The sequence below is a fragment of the Paroedura picta genome, chromosome 9, assembly GCF_049243985.1.
Source record: "Paroedura picta isolate Pp20150507F chromosome 9, Ppicta_v3.0, whole genome shotgun sequence".
NCBI classification, from domain to species: domain Eukaryota; kingdom Metazoa; phylum Chordata; class Lepidosauria; order Squamata; family Gekkonidae; genus Paroedura; species Paroedura picta.
In genome coordinates, this window is record NC_135377.1 from 4,021,314 (window position 1) to 4,041,384 (window position 20,071).

At 46.1% G+C, this 20,071-nt stretch overlaps 2 long non-coding RNA genes across 2 annotated transcripts in view; one reads left to right on the plus strand and one right to left on the minus strand.

Moving 5' to 3' along the window:
* LOC143844141 (uncharacterized) overlaps nucleotides 1–20,071 on the minus strand; it is a 48,658-nt gene that overhangs the window by 13,069 nt on the left and 15,518 nt on the right. The window contains exon 2 of the long non-coding RNA XR_013233827.1: nucleotides 18,020–18,128. This is a non-coding gene — a long non-coding RNA (uncharacterized LOC143844141). The remainder of the gene's footprint in view (nucleotides 1–18,019; nucleotides 18,129–20,071) is intronic.
* Nucleotides 2,882–20,071, plus strand: part of LOC143844142 (uncharacterized) — a 32,367-nt gene continuing 15,177 nt past the window's right edge. Inside the window, exon 1 of the long non-coding RNA XR_013233828.1 lies at nucleotides 2,882–3,185. This is a non-coding gene — a long non-coding RNA (uncharacterized LOC143844142). The remainder of the gene's footprint in view (nucleotides 3,186–20,071) is intronic.

Consider the following 20,071-nt stretch of genomic DNA (forward strand, 5'->3'; position numbering starts at 1 on the left):
AAAGGACAAGTGGAAGATTTTCTCCTTTGTTAGGAGTCTCCTAACAAAGGAAGCCAGACAGCAGCGTTTCTTCATCTCCAGGCAAGCATTCAGCCGCCATCCAGCCTTTCAGCTAAATATAGAGAAGCCCCCAGCTCCCTCATAAGTGCTGCAGGAGTCTGTGTCAGGGGTGGGGTGGGGGGAGGGGGGGAAACCGAATGCTCAGGCGGCCTTTGGTGACAAATTCCCATTTTCTTCCCTATCAGAAAGTACAGCTGGTTTGTTCTGCTGAACGGGCATAAGTGGCACACTTCATTGTTAGGGGGGAAATGGAGGGAGAAAATCAAAGAAGCAAGTTTGTGTTGAGGGTCCAGATTGGGTGGTGCATTTTTATCTCTCCTTTTCTTCCTCCCCGTCCCCTTCTCTCCCAAAACTTGTCGCCAATGTGCTAGCCCAAGGCTTCCTGTCTTCCACTTTCCAGTGGACAATCATCTGGAGAACTCTGTTTGATTCTCTCCCCCCCCCTCCTCCTGCACATGCAGCCAAGCTGGGTGACCTTGGGCCCATCACAGTTCTCTTAGAGCTCTCTCAGCTCCACCTACCTCACAGGGTGTCTGTTGTGGGGAAAGCAAGGGAAGGCGACTGGAAGCCTCTTTGAGACTACTTTGGGAAGGGAAAAGCAGGGTAGAAAAGCCAACTCTCCTTCTAAAAGCCATATGACGTCTGCTTAAAATGTGGTAGTTGTCATTAGCAGCTTATGGCCTTTCTTTGACTAATCTCTCTAAATACGATACTTGGGTCATTGGGGTCAAGACGAAGAATATGCAGATTTTTGTCCTAACTAGGTCAACTCTAGGTTTTTCTTTTAAATTTTGGCTTTCTGGGATTGAATTGCACAGGGGAGTATATCTCATTGGTGAAAACGAGTGAAGGAATCAGGGCTGTGCACGATTCATGCTTTAAAGAATTAGTGACATCTTCTGCTTAGGCTAACCAGTGCTGGGAAGCCGTGATCTGAATAAACGATGCAGATTAAGTTGATCTACATATATTTCAAGGGTTTTCCGCTCTTCCTTTGCTCCTGCCAGCCTTGGTATGTAGTTTAGACAAATATCCTGCCCTTTGCTTGAATGCTCGGTTTGGATATTAGTCTTGTGTAACAAGAGTTTATGCAGCATTTATGTCTGAGTGTGGGTTGATGTGCTGTGAAGACACTTCTGAGATGGGCAAGGAAATGACAAAGGGGACCAGACAGCACAGGTGGATATTCCAAAAGATGAAGGTGAATGATATACCCCACGGGCGGTGACAGTAAGCTAATCCATAGGAAGAAAATCCCTAAAACAGCCATAGCGTGATGTCTTTCATCGTGGTAAAGGTAAAGGTATCCCCTGTGCAAGCACCAAGTCATGACTGACCCTTGGGCATTTCCTTGGCACTCAATACAGTTTTACTCCCCAGCAAGCAAGTTGGATACTCACTTTACCAACCTCGGAAGGATGGAAGGCCGAGTAAACCTTGAGCCGGCTGCTGGGATCGAATTCCCAGCCTCATGGTCATAGCTTCAGACAGCATGTTGGCTGCCTTACCACCCTGCGCCACAAGAGGCTCTTCACCATGTTATACACCATCAGATAGCTTCTGGTGACTTTATGAATTAATGTCCTCCAAGACCTCCTACCCTTGACAGCCTTGCTCAGGTCTTGAAAACTGAAGGCCATGGCTTCCTTGATTGAGTAGATTGATCTCATAAGAATATAAGAAGTACCCTGCTGGATCAGGCCTGTGGTCCACCAAGTCCAGCATCCTGTCTCACTAGTCCCAACCATTTCTGAATACAAATTTAATTTTCAGTGTCTGTGGCATTCTCATGATAATCATCTTCCAATATTTCCTTGTCCTTTTGACAAGTCCACCACCTATGATAAAATGATGCCTTTATATCTTGACATTTCCAGCATTTCCCATTACAACAGTTGCTCTTGGTGATGTCTTTAGGAGCATTATTTTCACTCCCCATCCTAATAATCCCCAGCATAGCATTTGCCTTTAATAAACTGCAGTTACACACCAAGTCAACATTTTCAGTGAGTTCTCCACCATGACTCCAAGATCTCTCTCCCAGTCAGTTGCTGACAACTTGGATCCCATCAAGATTTGTTTTGTACTGGCACCTCCTCAAGGGGTTTTCAAGGCAAGGGATAAACAGGTGTTTTGCCATTGCCTGCCTCTGCGTAGCATCCCCGGATTTCCTTGTGGGTCAACCTTACTTAACTTCCAAGATCCAGTGAGATCAAGCTAGCATGGATTATTCAGGTTATCATAGCGGGGTGTTTGGAATCACCTTTTAAAAGAGCAACACGTTTAAAGCAACAGGGAGGACATGTTTTAAATTTGAATTTCTTCCCAGGGATTGCAGACATATTCTATTTATTAAACTTGCAAAGCAGCTCGATACACATTTAGTTTTCCAGTGGTGTATATTAGCACCTGCCCAGGGAGAATGAGATTATTTTAGCAGGGTTCACGCACTGCACGGATTTTTCTAATGAATCGCCTCTTTAGCATATATTTCTGCCAGCTGCCAAAGCGTAAGAAGCTGTTTCTTTAAATATTCAACATTCAGCCCCTCAAGTTGCGGCCTTGTGGAAATCCTCTTGCGATCCAAACAGAATCCTTTATCTAGTTCAGTTCCATAAAACAAGCAAACAGTTTCTTATCATCCTGACTTTGAAAGGCAGGCTTTGGCTCAGCGTGTTCTGAAATGTCAGCTTTTCTCTGGGCGTCTCAGTTTTCATGCCCCCTAATTTCTCATTTCATTATCTTTGCTTATCCTCTTGGCATGCCAGTGTCTTGGTTTGATGGTTTCCATCTGATTTGTCCTCTTGACGTCGGGGGAGAGAAAGCAAATACGGCTTTAAAAACCAGGACTCTGCTCTGATTAAAGGATTCATCCTTTCTCAGCAATTTCTTAAGACTGTGGACCGGCGAGACAACCTTATTAAGATGTAAAGCCAAATCTCCATTTCACGTTTCATGTATTCTGTGCTCTCGAGAAGCAATAGACAGTCTTCCGTGATTTCACGAGGAATTTGATGGCTGCATTTTCCCATCTTGGAGTTACTTATTTTTGGCCGTGCCAGCTCTGGAAAATTCCTGGAGATTTGAGGACAGACCCAGAGGAAGGCTGATTTTCAGGAGATGAGGTATCTTAGTACGGCAGGCTTTCGCAACCAGGGCTTCATGAAACTCTGGGGTTTCTTGATGGCCCTGGAAGGGTTTCCTGAATGGATGGGAGTTACCCTATATACTCATGAATAAGCCTAGTTTTTCAGCACCTTTTTTCACTCTGAAAAAGTCCTCCTCGGTTTATAGGCGGGTATATGCAGTAATTGAAATAAAAGCCTGCTCCAGCTAATCATTGCTCTGGCAGCTTGTAGGACATCAACAGTTTGACTGAGGGACTCTGATCTTTTTTTCTTTTTGTCTTCACTTCTTCCTCTTCTTAATCACTTCTTCCAAACTATTCTTTTGGTTTCTGTGGGTGAAAAGTGGGGTACAAAAACCAGCAGTTCTTCGTCCTCTTGACTTTTCTGTATTTGTTGGGGGAGGGGAAGGCTGGATGGGAGATCCTGTGATGGTGGAGCATTTCCCGCCCTTGGCTTATATGCAAATCAATAACTTTGCCCATTTTGTGGTAAAGCTAGCTGCCTTGGCTTATATGCGAGTCGGCTTATATGCGAGTATAGACGGTAATTAATTTTATTTTTAAAAAATGTAACAAATTTATTGGGTGATAGGATCATATATGGTTGTGTCTTTTGGTTTCTGTGGGTGAAAAGTGGGGTACAAAAACCAGCAGTTCTTCGTCCTCTTGACTTTTCTGTATTTGTTGGGGGAGGGGAAGGCTGGATGGGAGATCCTGTGATGGTGGAGCATTTCCCGCCCTTGGCTTATATGCAAATCAATAACTTTGCCCATTTTGTGGTAAAGCTAGCTGCCTTGGCTTATATGCGGGTCGGCTTATATGCGAGTATAGACGGTAATTAATTTTATTTTTAAAAAATGTAACAAATTTATTGGGTGATAGGATCATATATGGTTGTGTCGACCTGCCCCCCAAAATAGCCAATGATGGGCCTGGAGGGGGTGGGAGGGGGAGGGGCCTCTTGAGGGCGTGTACACAGCTATGCTTCCCAACCATATTTGACATGATTGTGCCACTTCTGGGGTTTTTAGAAGCCTGGAGAATGTTTCAGGGATTTTTTAATGGTAAAAAAGTTGGGAAAGGTTGCAGTAGGACATAATGCCATAAAATCTAAGCTCCAAAGCAACCATTTTTTATCCAGGTGAATTGATCTCTGTACTCTGGAGATGCGTTGCAATCCCGGAAGACTTCCAGGCCCCACCTGGAGGCTGGTAACCATATTTACAGTGAACCCCCCTCCTTCCCATATTCTACTAGATCATGTAACTTCAAGAAGGCAATAACATGCATAGAACAAGCTCACCTCCTCTGTTGAGACAAGATGAGTAGCCATGTTAATCTGGATGCACCAGTAAAAAGAACAAGAGTCCAAGAGTACCTTCAAGACAACCCTTTGTCTTCAGCCATGGAGAAAGGAAGTGGGATATCCCCCATATCCCCACATTGACAAGATAGCGGGCAAGTACCTTGTGGCATATCACATCAAACGCTGCTGTAAGATCTAATTATTGCTGAATTATTGCATGTTGGACTATTGTATTTTGAAATGTTGTAAACCACCCCAAGATGACAGGCCCAATATGGGGGTGGTTGTTATAAATCCTAATAATAATAATAATAATAATAATAATAATAATAATAATAATAATAATAATAATAATAATAATAATAATAATAATAATAATGTAGCACTGACCAACCCAGGCACAGCTGTCTCGGGATATCATCTGCCAGGCCAACCAGAGCTGTCTCCACACCACAGCTGGGACAGATGTTGGGTTGATATGAGTCAAGGACCAATGCTTCATCTGGGTATCCTAGAAAATGTTCTGCAGCCACACGCTTAACCACCTTCCTCAGGAATGTGAGGTGTGCCACAGGGCGGTAGTTGGTTGGGTTGCATGGAGGGCAGACCACTGCCTCCTTCAGACTATCTGAATCATAGAATCATAGAATCATAGAATCATAGAGTTGTAAGGGCCCATAGAGGCCATCTAGTCCAACCCCCAGCACAACGCAGGATCAGCCCTAAGCATCCTAAAGCATCCAAGAAAAGTGTGTATCCAACCTTTGTTTGAAGACTGCCAGAAGACTGCCATCTGGTTACTCTGCAGACTGTATTTCACAGAATGTATGCAGTAGACCAGCCTGCCCCAATCATTGTAGTCTATGCATCATAGGCCATTTCCAAAGTATTATAATAATGTATTGCACCTTGGTAAGGTATATCACACTGATCTGCAGCCAGCACCGCCACTGGAGTCTTTTTGGGGTGAAGAGAGTAAGATCGAGGGCTCCCCCCTGGAGACTGACAGATATACTCAAGCAACACAGTCTTATTGCAGAAGCAGTCACCTCCTTGATAGACACGTCCTGGTGGTAACAAAGCAGGTGTCAACTGATACAAATGGAAGATTATTGTTGCTGTCACTGTACGGATGGCTGTCAGCTGGCTCTGCCTCACCAATATCTATCCAAAATAAGCCAGGCTTGTCACCTTTACTATGTTGTGGGGGGGGGGGGCTGTTTGTTGTGGAATCTGACAGAATTTTGTAATGGCTCTGGACACAGGCAGTCCATGAATAAGAGGAGCTAATTGCATGGGTGCATAATATTTCAGTGGAAGCCAACACAAGTAGCACCAAGCAGCACTGAAAGGGGAAGAAAGAGAGGGGCACGGGGCTGAATGCACAATTTCCAGAGACCAAGGAATCACTCTGACAGTCAGGAAAGCTATTTTCAAGAGTTTCTAGATCATAGGAACAGAAGAAGAGGCCTGCTGGAATAGACTGTGATCCATTTAGTCCAGCATCCTGTCTTATGCATTGGTCAACCAGATCTTCTAGAGCAGGGGTAGTCAATCTGTGGTCCTCCAGATGTTCATGGACTACAGCAAATGCTGGCAGGGGCTCATGGGAATTGTAGTCCATGAACATCTGGAGGACCACAGGGTTGACTACCCCTGTTCTACAGGACCAGCAACACAGAGGACGAGGTCTTCATAAGAACAAAAAACAGAGGCCTACGGGATCACAATGTGATCCATTTAGTCCAGCATCCTGTCTCATGCAGTAGCCAATCAACTCCTCTGGAGAGCCAACAGAAGGGCATAAGATATCAAGGACTTCATAATAATAGAAGAGAGATCAGACCAGTGGTCCATCTATTCCAACATTCTGCTTCACACAGTGGTCAAAAAGCAGACGGAGGGCGAACAACACAGAAGACAAGGCCTTCATTAGAACAAAAGAAAAGTCCTGCTGGATCAGACCACTGGTCCATCTAATTCAGCATCTTGTCTTACGCAGCTGCCAACCAGTTCCTCCGGAGTGACAATAACAGGATGAGTTTTTCTCCTGATGTTGCCTCCTGGCTCTGGGATTCAATTGATATCCACTGGTGTTTGGAGCCAGCCCATGACTTCTTCATATACTCCAGTTCTGCTGAGCTCTGCCCCCCCCTCCCTCCGTTTTCCCACTTTGAAAACGGATATCTAACCCACAGGGGGACATGGGCATCCTTCAAAGATAGGTCAACCAGACCCTTGGGACAGTTTCAGCCAATGAGAACTAGCAGCAAAGAAACGCCTCCAGAGTCATTCTGGTCTCCAAGCAGATGGTCACATCAGAGACATTTGATGGTCCTTGCAGAATGGCTCTTAAGAATTTAGCCTGCACTTTTCTCAAAACATTCCTACTTGTTTTCTCTGCAGCGATACTCAGGAGTGTCCTGCAGAGGAGTTGCATGAGAAGAGGTGGAACTTGAACCCACAACCTCAGAGGCCCGGGCAATGTCTGCCATTAAGCCACTCAACCACATCACCTTCAGGCGCAACCGTGGCGTCCCTGCAGCCCAATGCCTCCATTCCGCATTCCGCATTCCTTCCACGCATTACCCCCACACTCCGGATCGCTTGTCCGTATTTGATTCTTCTTTTGCACGAGGGAGAAGGGAAATGCGGAGACATTCAAAGAGGAGCGCATGTCAGCCAAGAGGAGGAGTGCTTCACAAAGCGACAGGTATTTGTGTTGACATTCTGACTGGAGGCAGTACACAGGGCGAGGGAGATGAGGCGAAGCCAAGAGCAGAGCCAAAGCCGGCCCTGCTAATCACGCTTTCCTGCCTTCTCTCCGCAAGCCTTTCCCGGTGCCATAATGAAACGACGGCAGTCATGTTTTGATCAAGGGGGATCGCCCGATTAAAGAGGGAGCATTTTCCCCCTAGATGTATAATCAAAGGTCCCTAACAGCTGAAATCTGTTCTTAAGCAGCCAATGCAGGGTTTAAATTATTCATTTGCCACTGAGCTCTCGACGTGCTAATTTGTGTTGTCACTACTTTGAACCTCAGGCAGAGATGCCAGCGGCCACGAAATGCTAGGTGTGCAAAAATTCTCCTGTGTCACGCCGGGGTAAATTTCCCCACCAAGTTAGGGGTGAACCACCCTCCTGCGCTCTGTTGCTGCTCCTACATGGGTTGATTGGACAGTCGGTGATTTCGATTTCCCATATTGTGCTGTTGGTTTTGTCGTTTTGTTGGCATTGCATACGCCTGGGGTGAATTTTTGTCTCTGCGCTTCAGAAGATAGCTGAAGATATAATGTGGGAGTAAATGCAAAATGATATAGAATCATAGAATCCTAGAGCTGGAGGGGAGCATACAGGCCATCTCGTCCCACCCCCTGCTCAATGCAGGATCAGCTCAAGCATCCAGGAGATGTATCTGTCCAGCTGCTGCTTGAAGACGGCCAGTGAGGGGGAGCTCCCCACCTCCTCAGGCAACCCATTCCACAGCTGAACTAGACTCCTAGAATCCTAGAGTGGGAAGGGGCCATGCAGGCCATCTAGTCCCACCCCCTGCTCAGTGCAGGATCAGCCTCAAGCATCCAGGATAAGGATCTGTTCACCCGCTGCTTGGAGACTGCCAGTGAGGGGGAGCTCCCCACCTCCTCAGGCAACCCATTCCACAGCTGAACTAGACTCCTAGAATCCTAGAGTGGGAAGGGGCCATGCAGGCCATCCAGTCCCACCCCCCCTGCTCAGTGCAGGATCAGCCTCAAGCATCCAGGATAAGGATCTGTTCACCCGCTGCTTGGAGACTGCCAGTGAGGGGGAGCTCCCCACCTCCTCAGGCAACCCATTCCACAGCTGAACTAGACTCCTAGAATCCTAGAGTGGGAAGGGGCCATGCAGGCCATCTATTCACATCTCCTGGTCAATGCAGGATCAACCTCAAGCAGTGGAAGGAGGGAGACCACCAATGAAGTGGAAGGAGGACTTCTCCCTTGCATGGAAAACCCCTTGCTGAGGGAAGCTAAGCAGAGATGGCACTGGGATGGAAGCCCACCAAGGAAGGCTCTGCAGAGGGTTTATATAACCAGTAAAAAAATTGCATTTTAAAATTGTTCCACTGGATATTTACAGTCCCTGTTTGCACTGTGAGAAGTGGATACTCAGAAGTAAAGCTACGACATACACAGCCCAGTCTGTCCATCCATTTGCTTCTTGGTTGCATTCTCCACGGACAGGCCATTCTCATTTGTACTGTGTGATGAAGCAAGTATCCTCAAAGCTAAAATGTGGAGTTGGCCAAGTCATTTGAGCGATTAGGGGGGCAGGGGTGTTTGTGGCAATTTTATTGAGAGATTTTTAAAGAGAAAAATTAACCCAAGAAGGAGGAAAAAGACAAAATTAAGAAGTGACTTCCACAGGGGTGGCCAAACTGTGGCTCTCCAGATGTCCACGGACTATAATTCCCATGAGCCTCTGCCAACAAACACATATTGCAGGGGCTCATGGGAATTATAGCCCTTGGACATCTGCAGAGCCACCATTTAGCCACCTTAAGTCAAATACACTTAAAATTACAAGCTTTTTATTTACTCTAGAATTACAAAAAAAAAAATTCTGTGATGTTATACCCCTCCCGTCATCAAAATCACAAGATGTCATAGTCCCATTGTATACGGCACAGACCACACCTGGAGTACTGTGTGCAGTTCTGGAGGCCTCACTTCAAGAAGGACGTAGATAAAATTGAAAGGGTACAGAGGAGAGCGACGAGGATGATCTGGGGCCAAGGGACCAAGCCCTATGAAGATAGGTTGAGGGACTTGGGAATGTTCAGCCGGGAGAAAAGGAGGTTGAGAGGGGACATGATAGCCCTCTTTAAGTATTTGAAAGGTTGTCACTTGGAGGAGGGCAGGATGCTGTTTCTGTTGGCTGCAGAGGAGAGGACACGCAGTAATGGGTTTAAACTTCAAGTACAACGATATAGGCTAGACATCAGGAAAAAATGTTCACAGTCAGAGTAGTTCAGCAGTGGAATAGGCTGCCTAAGGAGGTGGTGAGCTCCCACTCACTGGCAGTCTTCAAGCAAAGGTTGGATACACACTTTTCTTGGATGCTTTAGGATGCTTAGGGCTGATCCTGCGTTGAGCAGGGGGTTGGACTAGATGGCCTCTATGGTCCCTTCCCACTCTATGATTCTATGATTCTATCAAATCCATAATTTATCTGTCCATTTCCCCCCGCCCCTTTCCATGCAAAAAGTCTATAAGGGATTTCCAGTCAGCCATAAATGCAGATACTGTCTCTTTTCTCTGATCAAACAAGTCAGTTTTGTTTCCTCCGACAGTTCTTTGAGTTCCGCCAACCTTTCATGTATGGTGTGGGTAATGTCAAGCCTTTCCATTTTTGAGCACCCAGTCATCTCACTGCCGTTGTCATATATAAAAACAATGTTCCGTGCCCTTTTCCCTCCATGCTTAGCGATAAAACATCTATTGCCATGTGCTTTTAGGTCTTCTCAACTCCCCAGCGCAGGGACAGCTGGTCTCCCAGGTAGGGCCAGCGCTCTGCGATTCAAGCTTTCCATGTGGTGATGCACTCGTTCCAGGCCTGAATTTTGGCTGCTGGTGCTCGAAGGAGCTTTCTTCTTTTTCAGAAGCCTATCAAAGGCTGCCAGGAGTGAAACATCAAGATTAAGAGGACCGAAGACAGAGTCAAGTGGGTGGATGTTGGAAATTTATGTCAGGCTTCTGAGAGGATTGGCTTTGATGCACGTTGCTTTCCGGGGGAAAAGGGAGAGCTTGAAATCCAGGTATGTGTGTGGAGAGGGGGATGCCATAGACTCTGGCTGTTCCTTCAGCTCCCCACCAAGTTCTGGCCTGCCAAGTACATCATGCGCCGCTTGCAAATCTTGCCTAATTAATTGCCTCAGTTTTCCTGTGAAGAGGAGAGCTTGGCCCGGCCGATTTCAAGCGGAGAGGTGAAGTGCCTCGCCAAAAGGGACAGGGTTGGAGTTGGAATACAGAGCAGGTGGCCTGGACGCAGTTTATTTTGGCAGTGCAAAAGATGAAAATAAGAATAACTTTTAAAAACTGCTTGTCGAGTTTCAGTTGAGAGGAAACCTTGAATACCATTTGGCCAGGTGCTAGCAGGGAATTATAGTTCATCTCCAGATAACCTCCCCTCAGCCAACCCGGAAGGGCAGCCTCTAAAAATTAAGTAATTATTGTTGTTGTTGTTGTCAAAACGATTACAACCTTGATCATATATTTTTGGGGAAATTGGTTTTAGTTCCATATTTGAGAGCAAGGTCTGATTTCTCTTTCTGTATTAAGAAGAGGTAGAAGAGTTGGTTTTTATACCCCACTTTTCACTACCTGAAGGAGTCTCAAAGCGGCTTCCATTCACCTTCTCTTCCTCTCCCCACAACAGACACCCTTTGAGGTAGGCAAGGCTGAGTGAGCTCTGACAGCTCGGTCAGATCATCACTATCAGGACTGTGACTAGCCCAAGGTCACCCAGTGCTTGTAATCACGCTAGGCAAAGGCCCTTGGTCCAGTGCTGACACCCTGGAGAAAATGGGTGCTTTGGAGGGTGGACTCCATAGCATTATACTCCGCCGAGGTCCCCCCCCCCTGCCCCAAATCTTGCCCACTCCCAGCTCCACCCCCAAAGTCTCCAACTATTTCCCAAGCCTGAGCTCGGTTTGCCTGCTCTGGCTTTGGGATATTCCTGGAGATTTGGGGACAATATTTGGGGTTAGCTGTTACCAAGGGAAGGGCTTTCTCAGTTATAATGTGGAAATCATTCTCTTGTGACATCCTTGCTCTGGGGAATTTCCTTAGTTTCTTCAGGGCTTGGGAGGCTGAATTGTTCAGGAGGTGAATCAGTTTTTCTGGGCTGCTGTTGAGTAATAATCTTAATGTGGCAAGAATTATTTAATTTATGATTGGATTGCAAACTCATTTATTATGAGCAGACAGTGCGATGTGATGGTAAGGAAGGCAAATGCAGTCTTCACACAAAAATTGCGAGATGTCCTAGAGGCAGTTTGGTGTGGTGGTTAGGAGTGCGGACTTCTAATCTGGAATGCCAGGTTCGATTCTGCGCTCCCCCACATGCAGCCAGCTGGGTGACATTGGGCTCACCATGGCTCTGATAAAACTGTTCTGACCGAGCATGAATCTCAGGGCTCTCTCAGCCTCACCCACCTCACAGGGTGTCTGTTGCGGGGAGAGGAAAGGGAAGGCAACTGTAAGGCGCTTTGAGCCTCCTTTGGGTAAGGAAAAGTGTCATATAAGAACCAATTCTTCTTCTTCTTTAGTAATATCAGGGCTCTCCCAACCTCACCCACCTCATAGGGTGTCTGTTGTGGGGAGAGGAAAGGGAAGGCGACTGTAAGCCGCTTTGAGCCTCCTTTAGGTAGGGAAAAGTGGCATATAAGAACCAACTCTTCTTCTTCTTCTAGTCCCACTGTATACTTCATGGGTCAGACCCCACCTGGAGTCCTGTGTGCAGTTCTGGAGGCCTCACCTCAAAAGGGACATGGACAAAATGGAGAGGGTGCAGAGGAGAGTGAGGAGGAGGAGGATCCGGGGCCTGGGGACCAAGAAGAAGATCCAACTCCATAAGGGTGGACTCCATAAGTGAAGCCACGGAACTCCTTTGAATGTATTGTTTCAATTTTTCATGCAGGAGTCACCTTGAGTGTGAATTGCTTTGGAAAACTGGGTTATAAATGTTAGAAATCAGAAAATACAATGCACAACAACAGTAGAGAGAGAAAAACACAAACTCTCTCTGTGTGTTAAGTGCTGTTAGGTCACTTCCAGGATCTGGGAACGCTGTGAATTAATGTCCACCAAAATGGCCTCTTCGTTGAAAGCCTTGCTCAGATCTTGCCAACAGTGAGCCATGGCTTCACTGACGGAGTCCATCCATCTCATGTTGGATCTTCTTCTTTTCCTGCTATCTTCTGCTTTTCTTAGCATTATTGTCTTTTCCAGTGGCTCTTGTCTTTTCATAATGTGATCAAAGTAAAATAACCTCAACAGTGATTTTATCTTCTAGGGAAAATTCAGATTAGATGGAGGGGGAAATATCTATTTTGTTTTTTTTTCCCCTTCATATTTTGATTAATATTTGTCACAAGCATTTCTATCCTGCCTATTTTCTTTGCTCTGTTTTTGCTTGTTTTGTTTATTCTGTTTTTACTCAGTTTTTCCCGCCATTGATATGCAAAGCCAGGCGCCGATTTTAACGGTTGTGTTTGGATTGGATTTCAATTTTCTCATCTGTGCTCTTTCATCTTGAAAAGCCCCGTATCAATTTCACGTCTCCCTTGTGCAAACTGATCTCTTGTTCTAGCCCATCTTTCCTGGTGATAAAACGTTCGCATCAAATGTGCTTATTTTTACAAAAGTTTATTTGTGCATCGGCAAATTACCTTCAGTCCCAGAAAAAAAGCCTTCCAAGAGAGGATACTTTCAGAGTGCAACCATGTTAGTTTAGTACAGGCATTCGCAGGTAGATTTGTGTGAAAACCTGGAGTTTCTTGACAGACCTGGGCTTAATCTGCTCTTACTTTGTTTATTCTGTTGTGGATCTTGCTCAATTCAGATTGATTTGAACTCTGGTCTTCCTCTATCTCCCCCTCCCCCCCCAATTGAAACAGAAAGTGTTTTGCGCTCGATTAGGGAAGCTCAGAATGGGGCGGGGGGGGGGGGAGCCAAGCATAGCAAGAGCTTCTTTATTTTCTTGAATTAGGGGGAGGGATAGGATTGGGGATAGACAAGGAAGGGGTGGGGAACCAAGAGTCAAATCTCTGCTGAGAGAAGTTAGGGCTTCTGGAGCACAGTCACTTTAAGGAAGCCTTGCAACTGGGAATCAGGAAGTCTTTGAACTGACGCCCTGGCCAATCAGGGAAGACTGCTTTGCTACGGCATTGGAGGCCCAAGGCAGTGAGTTAATTCACAAAAGCAGAGAGATGCACATTTACACATGGTGGTTTTTGAAATATCGAGGCTTATATCCACTCCAGGATATTACAGGGGAAAGGTAGGGTCACCATGAATCAATCATACATAGTGCAGAGAAAAAAATTTAAAGCACCCCAAATCAAAACGGAAATCGAATTCAGTGTAGGTGGGAAAAAGAAGAGGAAGAGGAAGGTTGGTTCTTATATGCCGCTTTTCTCTACCCAAAGGAGTCTCCAAGTGGTTTCCATTTGCCTTCCCTTTCCTCTCCCCACAACAGACACCTTGTGAGGGAGGGGAGGCTGAGAGAGCCCTGAGATTACTGGAGAAGAAGAAGAGTTGGTTCTTATATGCCGGTTTTCTCTTCCCGAATGAGTCTTAAAGTGGCTTCCAATTGCCCTACCTTTCCTCTCCCCACAATAGACACCCTGTGAGGGAGGGGAGGCTGAGAGAGCTCTGAGAGAACTGCTCTGAGAGAACTTATCTGTGAGAGCAGCTCTAATAGGACTCTGACAAGTCTATGGTCACCCAGCTGGCTGCATGTGAAGGATCAGGGAATCAAACCTGGCTCACCATATTAGAAGCCACTGCTCTTAACCACGACACTAAGCTGGCTCAGTCTGACCCTCATAAGGACTAAACACCACTTACTCTCCCTTGATGGGAATCACTGTAAACACAAGACGTGGAAATGAAAAAGAATTGAAAAATTACAGATTTGTCCATCCTGCCTCTAGACTGGCACAACTGAAGCAGGGAGGGGAAAAGTACACTTGTAAAGCTTAAATGAACTTTAAAGATGCCCAGGTCCCATGGAAGAAAGAGATTCTCCAGTCTCATTAAAGAAAAGCGTTTCATAATGTATTCAACTAGAATATTAATGCCGCTTCCAGGTTCTTTTTCCCCCTGAACATCTTGAGAACCTGCTGGTGGAGGGGAAAAGAAACATGTAAGCGTTTAAGGAAAAGAACAGGTTTGGTCGTCTCTTCCAAAGCATTTCCCACCAGGCTAAAGAGAGGCAGATTTGCAACCGGGGCTGTGACTCAGCCAAGCCGGCTTGGCGGAGCACGAAAGGAGAGGGGGGGGGGGGGCCGAGTCAATTTTGTCCGACATGTTTCTGCCTTGAATTATGGATGAGCTGAGAACTCAACGCTGTTTCTCGTTCACATCACCATCAACTGGAACAGCCAGTTTTTAAAATATTGAATGCCAATATCGGAGTAAAAAAAAGAAAAGAAAAGTAACCACTCTTGCTTTGACACACATTGTGTGATGCCTGTCAATATCTGTAGGGCTTTTCCACTGGACTTCGGAATCCTTACAGTCACCGAAGCACCATAAAATACTAATGCATGTCCCTGACAGCTCTTCCAACTGCTACAGGGATAGACTGCTCCAAGAGCGGACTGGATAAACATCTGGAGCAGAGATCCATCCATGACTGTAAGCCCAAAGTCAGGGGTAGGCAACCTGTGGTCCTCCAGATGTCCATGGACTACAATTCCCATGAGCCCCTGCCAGCGTTTGCTGGCAGGGGCTCGTGGGAATTGTAGTCCATGGACATCTGGAGGACCACAGGTTGACTACCCCTGCCAAAGTTACAGGTTGAGCACTCTGACTGTTGCAGGATGCTCTGTCTTCTTGGTATTTGAGGGACCACAGCATTCAGTCCACCCTCTGAGACAACCACTTTCTCCAGGGGAATTGAAGATTGGTTGTAATTCCGGGAGGTGTTCAGGTCCCACCTGAAGGTCAGCAACCCTATCGAAGAGCTCTATAGAGGCAGAGATCTGTTATCATCAGCATCCCTGGAGCTGAGACGAGAATGATGGTTGGGAGCCTGGCTCTGGAGAAGAGAAATTGTCTCCCCTTGGCTCTGCTTTGTCTTTAGCTATGGTTCAGCTCTCCCTGTCAGCGGAGAGCATCTAGAGCAGACACCTGCACCCTGGAAATGAGGTCTGAGTTATTAAGTGCAGACACCGTCCAGCTGGGGTTGGTTTCGCTCAGCAGTTTTGCTGAGGGAAGCGCCGGGCCTCACTCCATTGTTTACACGTTGGAAAGCAGAAATCGCTGGAGTTGCAAGCCACTGTGCAGGTGTCCCGGGGAATTCTGTTTGCTTCTTATCTACCTCAAGTCCTGGCTTTGCTCCAGAGGTGGGAGAAAAGCTGAAGCTAGGCTCCCAGCCACAGCTGGAAGGCACAAGATGCCCTTTGGTGTGTGTGGATTCTCAAAACCTCCTCAGAAGATCATTCATGAAGGAGTTTTTCTTCAGAAGATTGAGTGTTGGGTGCTCTGGGGCTATGTTGGGACCTTTCTCTGGTGCCATTCACCCAACAAGCCAATATGGAAACTTACAAGTGGCAAACTGAGGCCTAGGCCACTGTTGCCAGCAATGCATTGACATCACTTCCCGTCTGCAGAGGAAGTGATGTCATACACTCATAGAATCATAGAGATGGAACGCACTTCCAGGGTCATCTAGTCCAACCCCCTGTAGACATCACATTTGATACATACGTGGAGGATCAGTGGCTACAAGCCATGATGACTGACGGGAACCTCCACATTGAGAAGCAGTAAGCCTCTGAATCCCAGAACCAGAATGTGACATCAGAAGATAGCCTTGGCCTCTCTGCCCTATTGTTGTCCCTCCATAGGAACTGATTGCCCACTGTGAAAGAGAGGAGGCTGGACTAGTTTGACAATTGGTCTGATATAGCAAGGCTCTTCTTGTGTTCTTATCAGTGGAAGGCTCAACCTCTAGGCCCTGTTTCTGGCTAGACACTGTATGGGACAGGATGCTGGACTAAAAGGACTATTGGTCTGATCCAGAAGGGCTCTTCTGATGTTCTTATCACTGGCAATATGTAGACACTCTGGTATTTGGGTAAAAACAATGGTAAAACCAGCTTCAACCTGGGCATCAGTTGTAATTCCAGGAGACTGGTATTTCGGTCAAAATTGACCTGGAATTACAGATGATCTCCAGCTGACAGGGATCAATCCTTCTGGAGAAAATTGCTACTTTGGAAGGCAAAGTCTATGGCAAAATAACCTGTGTAGGCCCCTCCCCTCCCCAGACTCCACCCTTCACAGCCTGGACAGCCAATTCCACCGCTGAACTACTCTTTCCATTAAAAAATATCCAGACGGTGCCTTCCCACCCATAATTTAAACCCGTTCTGCTCCCAACAGGAGCAACTCCCTGCCCTCCTCTAAGTGACAGCATTTCCCATACTTCCAGAGAGCCATCGTGTCCCCCCTCAGCTTCCTCATCTCTAAACTGAACACTTCCAAGTTCCACAGCCTTTCCTCACAAGACTTGGTCTCCAGGCCCTTGAGCATCCTCATCACTTTGGAGTCAGAGTCTCAGATCCTTGGTCCATCAAAGTCAATATTGGCTACTTGGACAGGCAACAGCTTTTCAGGGTCTCAGGCAAGTGTCTTTCACACTGCCGATTATCTCATTGGTTTTTAACTGGAGATGCGGGGGACTGTATCGTGGACCTTTTGCATGAAAATCATTAGGGATGAGCACAAACTAGCTGACAAACTAAGGTTCATCGGGAAGTTGGGGCGCTTTGTGGTTCACATTATGATGCTCGCAAACTGAAGACATGCCACAAGATTCCACAAATGTTGACATGGTTCATGGTTCCAAACAATTTAAATCACTGCTTTCTGCTCTCCATGAAAAGCAATGGGGAGTAGAAAGCAAGGATCCCAAACTCATAGAAACTGGTTCAGTTTGTGAACCGGTTTGTATAGGGTTGTGGTTCGACCACGAACCGTAAACCAAATTGCAAAAATGCGGTTCAAGCCCATTCCTAGCTTTCATCAGTCCAGTCCTTATCAAAATCTGAAAACAGATACCCTTCTCAGAATCCTAGCTGTGCATAAGCTGCATGTTGCCTGATATGACCATCGACCCCCCCCCCCCTTCAAGAGCTTGAGCACACAAACGATTAAGCAGCAAGAATATGCTAGGGACCCTTTCCCCTTCCTTGTCCCTGAGAGGAGTTTGACAATGATGGTAATGAAGAGCAAAGTGAGCTTTCAGAGTGACATGCCTTGCCACCCAGGAGTAGAAGACGTTATCACGGTTCCTGTCAGGAAGGATGGAGCTGTCACCAGATGTAAGCAGGATTGTGGAGACATCTGATTCCTCGTGTGTGTTTTGGACAACAGCCATCAGGGAGACGGAAAGGCAGTTAGTACTACGGGCACGTAATGTGTTGGTTGAAAACATGATTGTCTTTCCTCCATGTTCCTGGTAAAACATGATAAAATTGAGTGACATTCTGCCTTGTTCCTTGTGAAATGCCAGCTGAAGGGTGATTTGGAGAATGGGCTGCTCTCGTCTACAGGGTTGCGGTGGCTAAGGACCCACCAACACCTAAGTGGGAAGAAGCCAGAGGGAAAGGCGGGTTGATCACAGGAGATGCCGTTAGAGGCATACCTAAGATGCCAGCTCAGGGTTGGGAAATACCTGGAGATTGGGGAGGGGAGGGGGGAGCCTGAGGAGGGGGGGGTTGGGGAAGGGATATAATGCCATAGAGTCCAACTTACAAGGGAACTGTTTAGTCCAGGTGGGCTTATCTCTGTCATCCGGAGGTCAGTTGTCGTCCCAGGAGGTCAATGGTCATCACCGAGAGCAGCCTTCAGTTTTCTTGAAGCCCTGGAAGGTTTTTCCAAATTAATTCATATGTATATATTTATATATAGATTTAAAATTTGCTAAACATTTATCAGCTCTCTATGATCTCTGAAACCATTTCAGCCAGAACAGAATGAGGTCACCATTAGGGATGGGCATGAACCAGAAAAGTGCAGTTTGGTTTGTGGTTCGTGGCATGTCATGTTTGTGACCTTCAAACCATCACAAATATTTAGCCATCTCCCAAACTGGTTCGGTTTGTGAGGATTGTGAGGTAGTAAAACAGCTCCGTGTGTGTGCCAGTGATTCCAAGCTTGCGGGGGATCTCCAGCTGACTCACCTCTACCTGCCCTCCAATTTTGATGGTGAGTAGATTTATGGGGTTTGAGTTATGCCCCTCCCCCCAAAGAATGTGTACCCCCAAGAAAATGCTTTCTGGAAAAATGACAGGAGGTTTTGGCAGGTACAGGTTCAGGAGTGTACAGAACAGATCCCTGGCAAGCTATAGGCACCACATTTGCATCAAACCTCTCCCCTGCATGCTCCTTCTACATGACCTCCAAGTTTGCAGTCTTTAGGTTGCACACAGTCTGTTCTATACACGCCTATTCATTGCCAGAGATCAGCATCTCACCATCTTTGGCCATGCAACTTCACTCAATGCTTGAATTTCATTGGATGTCTCCAGTATGACAAGAGAGGGAGAGGAAACATGCAGGATGTCTTGAAATTGTTTCTCCGAGACAAAGTACATTCAATTAGCTTGATTGGCATTTATTTTCTTCATTTCTTTATGAAAGCTGAAGCCCACTCATGATATTAAATTATATCGATCAACATTCATTATGAAGATGGAGGTAACTGTCCAACAGCCATCCAGTCTGAAGGAACCTCCCTTAGAATCGTTTGGAACCAAAGCCATAGCCTTGCCTTGATGGACTCATCAAAACTACTATTAGTTAATTGTCAATTAGACAAAATGATCAAAGGAAGCCATAGAGGTCTCAAAATACAGTGCGAGGGAGGTCATCCCAACACTTCCAAAAATGGACAATAGCTTGATCCTGTAACCCAAGTTTTCTTGATCAAGATGCAATCTTAATCCAGAATGAATGAATGAATGAATGAATGAATGAATGAATGAATGAATGAATGAATGAATGAATGAATGAATGAATGAATGAATTTCATCCAGTTTATATGCTGTCCTTCCCTAGGGCTCAGGGTGGCTGACAACATTCATAATAACAGAGTAAAAAAATAACATTTTTACATTCAAACATTTAGACTCTAACATTAAAAACAGTTAATATTCGAGGGGGACAAGGAAGTTCATAGTCAAGACTATCATAGGGCCGAATTTAACAAATTAATAAACTCAGAGAGATGATAAGAATCATCCCATGGACCAGAATGCTGGAAGAGTGATGGGTGGGCTCACTTTAAACTACATCTATTGTGTGTTCAAGCCATGACTATTCCAGCAAGATGAAAACATAGTAGGGGATCCAAGAAGCCTATTTGGATGAACAGAGAACTTCAGGAGGAGCTTAGGAAGAAAAACAAAGTGTTCAAGAAATGGAGGGAAGGACGGGCCTCTAAAGAAGAATATTTGCAGGTTACTAGGCATTGTAGGCCAGCCACGAGAGACACCAAAGCTGGGAGCGAGCTGAGACTGGATAAGGAAGCCCACTATAACAAGAAGACTTTCTTCAGATATGTGAGGTGCAAACGTAAGGTGAATGAGGCAATAGGCCTGCTGTTGGTGAAGATAGAGAGACTTTGACAGAGGACAGTGAAAAGCTCAGTACCTATTTTACCTCTGAGTTTTCCCAGAAGGATATGGACACATCTAGGGATGGGATTAGGCAAGGAATGGTGTCTGGGTGGCAGATTGACATGAACAGAAAGGTTGTTGAGAGGTGCCAGGATGCACTGGATGAGTTCAAATCCCATGGGCTAGA